Source organism: Petaurus breviceps, unplaced genomic scaffold, assembly GCF_028583685.1.
Source record: "Petaurus breviceps papuanus isolate PSGF00001 unplaced genomic scaffold, PetGlider_PUasm1.0 118, whole genome shotgun sequence".
NCBI classification, from domain to species: Eukaryota; Metazoa; Chordata; class Mammalia; order Diprotodontia; family Petauridae; genus Petaurus; species Petaurus breviceps.
Genome location: NW_027185616.1, coordinates 27,097,283 through 27,107,513, shown reverse-complemented (window position 1 = coordinate 27,107,513; position 10,231 = coordinate 27,097,283). Strand labels below are relative to the sequence as shown.

Genomic DNA, 10,231 nt, shown 5'->3' with positions numbered 1-10,231 from the left:
TACGTCTCTTCACCTTGTGTCTCTTAGCTTGGCTTCCTCAAAAACTTGGTTTCTTCAACACTGTACAGAAACTAATTAGCTCATCAGTTAAAAGAGTCAGAATTGTACAATCAAAAGATCACTAGGGAGGGACACCTGAAGGCAGGCCAGTAAGCTTACACTGTAACAGAAGCCTAAGTTCATCACACACTGAATAAAGAAATCCAATGATGATGTACAGTAAGTGACTTCTTCTGCAGAAAACCTGAACAAAAAGGCAGCCACCCTGTCCAGCAAAGCAATGGCCAGCATAGTATAATCAGAGATGTCCAGGGACTTCTGTAGCTTAAAAGTCTCTGTGTCAGAAGGCAATAAGAACCAAGCCTCCTTCTGCCCAAAAACTCCAGGATGTTGAGAAAGCTCCAAGGTGGGGACCTTGGAAGCCTAGGAAAGCATCCTGGGGACCAAACTTTGGAGAGATCAAAGCAAGACTCAAGGGGACCCATGACCAATCACTTTATCCAAAACTGTAACAGGAGGTAGAGTCAAGCCCTGGGGGAAAAAAGCACCAATTCAGGAACTAAAGCTAGAGGGAATGACAAATCAAACAATTATCACTGTCAAAAATTAGACAAATCTAACTTTGTAATGGCAAACAGAGGCTCAAGGAGAGGAAAGGGGGATTCTCCATAAAGACTCCATTAAGAGTTAGAAAAAGCAAAGCAAGAGTTTTGTTTTGGGTTTTTTTGAACGAAATAAAAGCTTTGGATGAAAGAAAGTTGAAGGTTCTCCCTAAGCTCCTTAGAAGAGAAAGTGATAAACTTTATTCAAGAAATGAAATCCCTAAAAACATTCCAATTTAATTAATTCTAGTAGCTTAGTCTAGTCTAAGATTAAACAGAAATCAATGATGCCATAAGACAGCAAGAGAATGAAAAGCAAAAGACTGAAAACATAAAAAGTGAAAGAATGACTAACCTAATAACATGTAAAGACATGTATAATCTATATTGAATTGCTTGTCTTCCTGGCGGGGGGGTGTGAGGAGGGAGAGAATCTGGAACTCAAAGTTTTAAAAACAAATGTTAAAAAAATTGTTGTTACATGCAACCTCGAAATAAGATATACAGGTAATGGGGTATAGAAATCCATCCAGCCCTACAAGAAAGTAAGGGGGAAGAGGGCAAGGAGAGAAATGGAGGGGAGGATATATGGGAAGGCAAACTAGGGAAAGGAGTAATCAGTATGCTTGCCATCTTGGGGTATGGGTAGGGGAGAGATGAGTAGAAAATTTTGAACTCAAAATCTTGTGGAAATGAATGTAAACTAAAAGTGAATAAAAAGAAGAAATAAAAACACATAAAGGAAAGATAATTTAAGAATTATTTTACTCCCTAAAAATAAAGATAAAAAAAACCTGGCTACTTTATTACAATAAATCATTCATTAAAATTTCTCAGTTCTATTAGAATCAGAGGACAAAGACTGAATCCGCTGATCACCTCCTGAAAGAAGCTACAATAGGAAAACTCCCAGGAATGTCAGCAAAAATCCAGAGCTTTCAGGTCAAAGAAAAAGTATCACACATATACACACAAAGATTACACACGCAAAAAAACACACACAAAGAAAAAAGCATCCAGAAAGAAGCAGTATAAGTAACAAGTTACAGTAAGGATCACATAAGACCTGATAACTTCTCAAAATCAAAAGAAAACAGAAATCTTGGAATCAATGTTCCAAAAGGAAAAAGATACGCATTTACATCCAGAAATAACCTCCAAAACTGAGTATAATTCTACAAGGGAACAACATAGGTCTTGAAAATAATTTCCAAAGGAAAAGACAAGATCTGAGTAGGAACTCTGAAATGCAAACATCCATAGAAAACAAGAAAGGTGAATTTATTTGAGCAATAGGAAGGAGCTGTATAATGATTTAATATTAACATTCTAAGAGAAGAAGCACGTGATCTTCAGAACCTTGATGTCTTCAAAGAATATCAAAGGATCTAAATATGAAAAACAGAGGTCCTCCTTTGGGGTGGGTATGGATTTGTTCTGTTCTGAAGGTTTGAAGAGAGGAAAGAGAAGGAAGGGTAAAAGGAGGTATATATGTATAAGGGAGGAAAAGAAGACTTGTTATTTCTCATAAATATAGTGTTAGACTATACAAACATGGAAGAGGGTTTGGAGGCAGTGGGAATCACACGAACCTCACTCTTATCTGAAATGGACAAAGGGGAGTTGAATACACACATACACACAACTTGAAGAAATACTTCAAACTCATCAGGAAAACAGGGATCAGGGCAAGGTGTTTAGAGGGAGGATAATACTAGGGAGGGAAAAATCACAAGCAAAACTAACTTCTTGACGCTAAAAAGCAATTGGGGGTGGGAGAAGACCTCAAGTATAAAAGGATACTTTAGATTGCCTCAGACAACTAAACAACAGCTAAATAAATTGTTACATGAATATAATGGGATGTTATATTTAGAGAAATTATGAAAAAGACAATTTCAGAACATTCAGGGTAATGAGAACAGAATAAGAGTAAAGTGAGAAGAATCAGGTGAACAATATATACAAGGAACATAATATTGTAAAGAAAATCAGCTTTCAAGAAGTTAAGGACTCTGATCAAAGCAATAATAACCATGTTTCTGGAGTACCGTTGGTGAAGCGTGTCACTTGCTTCCTAAATGAGAGGCTAAGAGACAAAAGGTGAAGAGACACACTTTTTTTTTTAGCATATCCACTGTCTGGATTCATTTGCTTGACTAAACTTACCTGTTACAAGTATTTTGTTTTGTTTTTTCCCATCTTGATTAATAGGGGAGGGAGCAGGCATTGTAAAATTAAAATGCATACAAAGTATGGATCGAGATTGGGGGGTTAAGGAGGGGATAGAGGGGACTCTTGGATGGGTGGGTGAAGTGGAGAGTGTTGGGAGGGAAGAGAAGATAAGGTAACAGGGATAGTATAAGAAGAGAGACTGAGAAAGAAAATAATGAGTAAAAATAAGATGGGGGAAAATTCACAAATAATAATTATAATTTTGAATGTGGATGGGATATTTATAGCAGCTCTCTTTGTGGTGATAAAGAACTAGAAATTGCAAGGATTCTCATCAATTGGGGAATGACTGAACAAGCCGTTGAGTATGGTTGTGATGGAGTACTACTCTGTTATAAGAAATGATGAACTCAATGATCTTAGAAGGGCATGGAAAGACATGCACAAAATGGTGAAGAGTGAAATGAGAAGAACTAAGAAAACATTGTATACAGTAACAATAATATTGTCTTAAGAACAACTTTTAGTGACTAAGTAATTTTGACTATTATAAACACAAATTAACTATAAAAGACATGTGAAGAAAGAAGCTATCTGCATCCAGAGAAAGATCTGATAAATATAAGCATTATAGAATAATTTTACACATATATACTCATTTGTGTCTAATGGTAGCCATCTGTAGGGCTGGGGGGAAGGGAAGAAAAAAAGAAATTTACATGATAACTGTTGTATATTTAGAGGGAATAGCAAGTTGTAAGTAGTAGGTTTGCAGTTTCATGTGCAGTCATCTTTTTATTGTAATGTAAAGGCTTATTTTGTTCTATGCAATGAAAATACATTTTTAAAAAACTGCATAGAAGAGAATAACAGCTCAAATAGAAGGCACAGGACAGTTTTGAAAGTAACCTGTAGAGGGGTGGAGCCAAGACTGCAGAGTGAAAGCAGGGACTCACTTGAGCTCTCCCCCAAACCCTTTCATGTAGCTGTAAAAAATGACTAAACAAATTATAGAGCAGCAGAACCCACAAAATGACATAGTGAAAAAAAATGTTTAGCCCAAGACAACACAGAAGGAAGACCGGAAAGGTCTGTTACATCAGTGTGAGCCCAGCATGGGCCAGGCTGGCACAGACCAGAGCACAGCAATCGGTCGGCCTCAGGGATCAGAATCACTGGTGGTTGGGGCAGTTTCCAGACTTCTCAATACACAAATGCCAAATACAACTCAAAAGGTCAGTAGGAAAGGTCTGTGGGACCTGGGTGAAAGAGAAGCATGATCTTGCCCCAGCCTAAGGGTGGTGGCAACCTCTGGAGCTCTCAGCCCACAGACAGTGGGAGATTGAGTTGCCATCAGAGGGGACTGCAGGGATTTCTTTGCTGGCCATCAGAGGGGATTGCAGGGATTTTTTTGCTGGCCATCAGAGGAGATTGCAGGGATTTCTTTGCTGGCACTGAGGCAGGATTCTCTTGTTTTGACCGTTCTTGGATCTGGGTCTTAGTCCTGGATGGAGCTCCTGGTGTGAGGAAGAGCACCAGCGTGGCCGAGCTTGTGGCAGCAGTGGAAAGGGAATGCTCCTCACAGTTCCAAAGCAGAAAAGAGTACTTGTGGTCACTCACAGATCAGAGCACAAACCAGGAGAGGACTAAACACCTCTCCTTTGATCATAAACCTTGGAAAAACTGAAAATTTACAGGTCCCTGGAGATATCCCTGAAAACAGCTGCACAAAACCCCTGAAGCAAGGGACAGTGTACTCTCCACTCTAGAAGCAGAGTCCTACCTTGACAAAGAGCTAAAAAGTCAAGTAACTGGCTGGGAAAATGAGCAAAAAGTGGGGAAAAATCATATTATAGAATCTTACTTTGGTGACAAAAAATATCAAAACATACAACCAGAAGAAGACAACAAAGTCAAAGCTCCTACATCAAAAGCCTCCAAGAAAAAATATGCATTGGTCTCAGGTCAAGAAAGATTTGGAAAATCAAGTAAGAGAAGTAGAGCAAAAATTGGGAAGAGAAATGAGAGTGATGCAAGAAAATCATGAAAAACCAGTCAACAGCTTGCTAAAGGATATCCCCCCCCAAATGCTGAAGAAAATAATACCTTAAAAAATAGACTAACGCAAATGACAAAAAGGTCCAAAAAGTTAATGAGGAGAAGAATTGACCAAATGGAAAAGGAGGTCCAAAAGCTCACTGAAGAAATAATTCCTTAAAAATTAGAATGAAGCAAATAGGAAGCTAATGACTCTATGAGAAATCAAGATCTTATAAAACAAAACCAAAAGGATGAAAAAAATAGAAGACAAAGTGAAATATCACGTTGGAAGAACAACTGACCAGGAAAATAAATCCAGGATAGACAATTTAAAAATTATTGGACTACCTGAAAGCCATGATAAAAAAAAAAAAGCCTAGACATCATCTTTCAAGAAATTATTAAGAAAAACTGCCCTGATATTATAAAACCAGAGGGTAAAATAGAAATGGAAAGAATCTACTGATCACCTCCTGAAAGAGATCCCAGAAGAAAACTCCTAGGAATATTGTAGCCAAATTCCAGAGTTCCCAGGTCAAGGAGAAAATATTGCAAGCAAGCATAAAGAAACAATTCAAGTATTGTGTAAAACTATCAGGATAACACAAGATTTAACAACTTCTACATTAAGGAATCTGAATTGAAGGAAAGAAGCTAGGATCAAAATTAAGAATCACCTACCCAGCAAAACTTAGCTGAGAGGAAAAAATGGACATTCAATGAAATAGAGGGCTTTAAAGCATTTTTTTTATTAAAAGACCAGAGTTGAGGGTGTCCAGGTAGCACAGCAAGTAAGAGCACCGGCTCCAGCATTGGGATGACCTGGAGATCGAATCCTGGGCTCAGACATTTAGCACCCACCCAGAAACACCTGGCCATGTAATCTTGAGCAAGTTACTTAACCCCAATTGCTTAGGGGCGGCCAGGTGGCTGAGCAAGTAAAGAGCACCAGCTCCAATGTCATGATGACCTGGGGAACAAATCCGGGCTCAGATACTTAGCACCACACCCAGAAATAACTGGCCATGTAACCTTGAGCAACTTACTTAACCCCAATTGCTTAAAAAAAAAAGACCAGAGCTGAATAGAAAATTTGACTTTCAAATACAATATGCAGGAGAAGCATGAAAAGCTGGACAGGAAAGAGGAATCATAAGGGACTTATTAAAATTGAACTGTTTGCATTCCTACATGGAAAGATGATATTTGTAACTCATGAGACCTTTCTCAGTATTAGGGTAAGTGGAGGAAATATATGCATACACACATACATGTATATGTATTTGTGTATACACACATATAGACACAGACCACAGGGTAAGTTGAATATGAAGGAATGATAGCTAAAAAATAAAATTAAGGGATGAAAGAGGAATGTACTGGGAGAAGGAGAAAGGGAGAGGGAAAATGAAGTAAATTATCTCACATAAAAGCGGCAAGAAAAAGCTTTTACAGTGGAGGGGGAAAAAGGAGAGGTGAGAGGGAGTGAGTGAACCTTTCTCCCATTAGGTTTGACAGAAGGAAGGAATGACATACACACGCAATTGGGTATGGAAATCTATCTTATCCTACAGGGAATAAGGGGGATGATAGAAAAGAGGACAAATCAGGGAAGGGGTAATCAAAAGCAAACACTTTTGAGGTTGGACAGGATCAAAAGAGAGAATAGAATGAATGGGGGAGGAAGGATAGGATGGAGAAAAATATAGTTAGTCTTTCACAACATGACTATTATGGAAGTGTTTTGTATGACTACCCATGTATAACATACATCAAATTGCTTGATATCCCAATGGGGGTGGGCAGTAAGGGAGAGAATGTGGAACTCAAAGTTTTAAAAACATGTTAAAAATTGCTTTTACATGTAACGGGGAAATAAAGATATACAGGCAATGAGGTATAGAAATCTATCTTGCCCTATAGGAAAATAGAAGGGAAGGGAATAAGAGAAGGTGGGGGGTGAGGATTTGATAGAAGGGAGGGCAGATTGGAGGAAGGGGTAATCAGAATGCATGCTCTTTTGGGGTAGGGGGAGGGAAGAGATTGGGAGAAAATTTGGAACTCAAAATCTTGTGGAAGTGAATATTTAAAAGTAAAAATCAATTAATAAAAAAAGAAAGTAACCTGTAGAATTTATTACCTGCATGTTCTTAAATATATACATATAATCTATACATGTTAAAATATATACATATTATATACATATATTTATATTTAAAGTAAGTGGCATGAAATGGTTATTCATGGCTTCATGTAAGAACCTTCTTTGTGTTCTAATGTACATATGAAAATGTCATTTTGGGATGTTTAAGTTCAGAATAAAAATAAAATATAAAAAAGAAATAAAACAGTAGAAAGAAGAAAAAATCAAATAGAAGGAAAGAAAGAAAATGGAAGAAAAGAAGGAAAATGGAAGAAAGGAAAGAAAGAAGGAAAATGGAAGAAAAGCAAACAAAGAAAATACAACATAGCTAATATGGAAATGTTTTGCATGATTTCACATATACAATTGATACAGCAATCTTTGCCTTTCCATAGGTGGAGGACGAGCAGGAAGGAAGGAGAGAATTTGGAGTTCAAATTTTTAAAGAAATGAATATGAAAAACATATAATGAATTTTTTGTTATAAATTAGGAAGAAGGATAGAAGTTTGGGAGTCATAGGACTTGGCCTCAAAGCTCTTCTTTGATTGTGACTTTTCGCCAAGTCACAATCCTCCTGGACTGTTATCTCATCTGTAAAATGAGATGGATAGCCTCTGTGGTTCCTTCCAGCTCTAAATCTACGAACCTATGAACTGGTATTAGATTAGCACCACTAGACACCACTTAGATCCAACTATGTTGTTTGAATTGGCAACATTCAGGTGACATTTTGCTAGTCAAAGTAAGGTTCCACCATCAGTTTTTTTTTTTTTTTAATTCCCTCCTTTCCTAAGATAAGAAGGGATCAAAGAGAAGGGCAATAAAAACGAAACTAAAGCACCAGGAAGCAAACCCCAGATCTAAGCAAAGAATAAGTTGTGAGTGGGCTGGACAGATTCCGGAGCAGATTTTTAAAAATGATCATCAATAGATATCCCTGCTCCCGGAGGCGGAAAAGATGCTGCCCCAACGTGGACAATCATGGCATCACCACCACCACTCTGCCCAGTAATAGAAGTTCCTTGGATTCACCATCTACCCAGTAACGGCATGAGTGAGCCTCACACAGGTAGACCTGTCTCTGGGCCTAAGGCTTCATGCGTTTATCTAAGATTTCTTCCGCTCCCACCGCCCCACCTTTCCCCCAACTTATTCACGCGGCATTTCAGTCCAAAGAAAACCGAGTCCCGTCCACTGGGAATGGGGCACCACTGCAGCAGTTCCCTGTCGGGCTCCAGTGTCGAACACCCCCTGTGCCAGCTCAGGCGCGCCTCCCTCTCCTGCAGGCTTTCCGCAAGCTCTGCTGGACCTGTGTCCCTCCCTGGCCCGGGAGGAGGAGAAGAATCAGTTCTCAGCGCAGTTCCCCAATTTCGGGGCCAAGGCAGCTCCTTGCAGCTCGCTCTCCCTCTCTCCCCGCCTCTACCTCCTGTGGCCTGGGAAGGAGGAGCCAGAGGAGGAGCTGCGGAGACCGTAGTGGCACTCCGTGGCGGGGGCCGCGGTGCTGGAGGCTCAGGCAGCAGCAGCAGGTGTGGATGAGGCGGCAGAGGTAGGGTGACTGTCCTTTTCTGGCTAGCCCGCCTCTTTCTGCAGGCGAGTCGCTTCCTCTCTCCACTCCATCCTCGGGAGACAACATACACATACACACACACACACACACACACACACACACACACACACACACACACCCCCCACATTCCCACCTTCTCGTTCCCCGCCGCAGTCCGGGCCTTCCCAGGAGGACTCTTAGGGACCAACTTCGGCTGTTGCTGCAGGCACCGCCACACCAAGGATCCAACTTGAGGTCGGCTGGCCCTTGGGGGAGCCGGCAGTAAGGCACTCCAGATACCCGGCTCTCTTCTTCCTCTCTGCAGCAGTAGCAAGCCCAGGTATTCAAGTGCAAAAGGTGCAAGAACCAACAAACCGAGAGCCAAACGGGCTGCCAGGGGCGGCTGCAGAAAAAGGACTGGGGGACTGAGCATCATCTGGGAGAGGGGATGCAGGGAGCAGGTCTGACGCTGCTCTCTGCCGGCTGGCGCTGACTGGAGAAAGGAGCGGCCCGGAGCGAGCTGTGCTGCAGAGGAAAGGATGCCTTCCCTGCCCGCTGGCCAGGGTCTAGATGGAGCGGCTGAAGGAGAAGATTACCGGGGAGCCGCGGCAGGGTCGTTTCCCTGTACCTAGCACCAGCCCCTCCCCCCACCCCACTCTGGGCAAGTGGGACTGCTCTGCTCGTCAGCTTCACGCCCCCCACCCCCTCCGCCCCCAAGAGACTGGAGCAGGTAAGAGGGGGTAAGCAGGATGGGAGCCCCAGGGCGCCAAGCTGCGGATCCTCCCGGGCCGTAGGGCGTGCGCGCAGTGGGGCACTCTCCGTCTTTGTGTCTCTGTCTGTGTGTGTTTGTCTTTCTACGTCCTTTCTCTATGTCTCTTATCTCTCTGTCTCTATCCCTGTGTCTCTGTGTGTCTGTTTTTCTCTCTGCCTCTCTCTCTTTTCCTCTCCACTCCTTGCTTCATGGTAAAGTCATACTAACACTGACACTTCTCCCTGTATCATGATGCTTTTTGATTGAGGTAGTCATCATCATATTTTCAATAATACTCTGACTAGGCCATAGCCCCTTCCTTTCCTTCACACCTTTATTTTGTGTGCATAGCTTCAAGAGATACACAGATTCCTTTGTCCCTTTACCCAGAACTCTCTTTAAAAAAAAAAAAAAAAAACATTAGGGTTGAGAAGGGTCACGATCATGATTTCGGTGGAGTAGGATTTGAACCCTCTCACTAAAGGAAACTGTTTGCACTTTGAAATAACAAATTTTCTTGAGTTTGGTTTGTGACCCATTCCTGAGGGAATATATACATATATACATGCATACATACATACATGCATCAATTAAATAATCACAGGAAATGGGACAGGGGGAAAAAAAACTACACTTTTAAAAAGAAAGAAAATTGTGTTTTTAATACTTTGGAGACAGAAATTAAACTTTTTCATAGATCCTGAATTAGGTATTTTAGCAAAGTTTTAATATTCTCCCAGTGGTTACATGACTAATAAAGAAAAAAAAAATCAAGGCCTAAAATAATGGTATTGGAATTGCCCAGCAACAGTTTTCCACTGCCATCGTTCTCATATGTCTATTCTTCTGTGACCTGTCATGAGCGAAATGGTGGGACTCTCTAGCAAGTTCCTCTGATTTTTCTCTAGTTTGCAACTAGTGTTAAAATTTTACCACAGGCTAAAACTACAACATGTGTTGTTAATTTAAGGG

General features: G+C 40.9%; 1 long non-coding RNA gene across 1 annotated transcript in view; it reads left to right on the top strand.

The window, feature by feature from the left end:
• Window positions 1-7,691: 7,691 nt before the first annotated feature.
• LOC138160761 (uncharacterized) overlaps window positions 7,692-10,231 on the top strand; it is a 52,329-nt gene continuing 49,789 nt past the window's right edge. Inside the window, exon 1 of the long non-coding RNA XR_011168207.1 lies at window positions 7,692-9,238. This is a non-coding gene — a long non-coding RNA (uncharacterized lncRNA). The remainder of the gene's footprint in view (window positions 9,239-10,231) is intronic.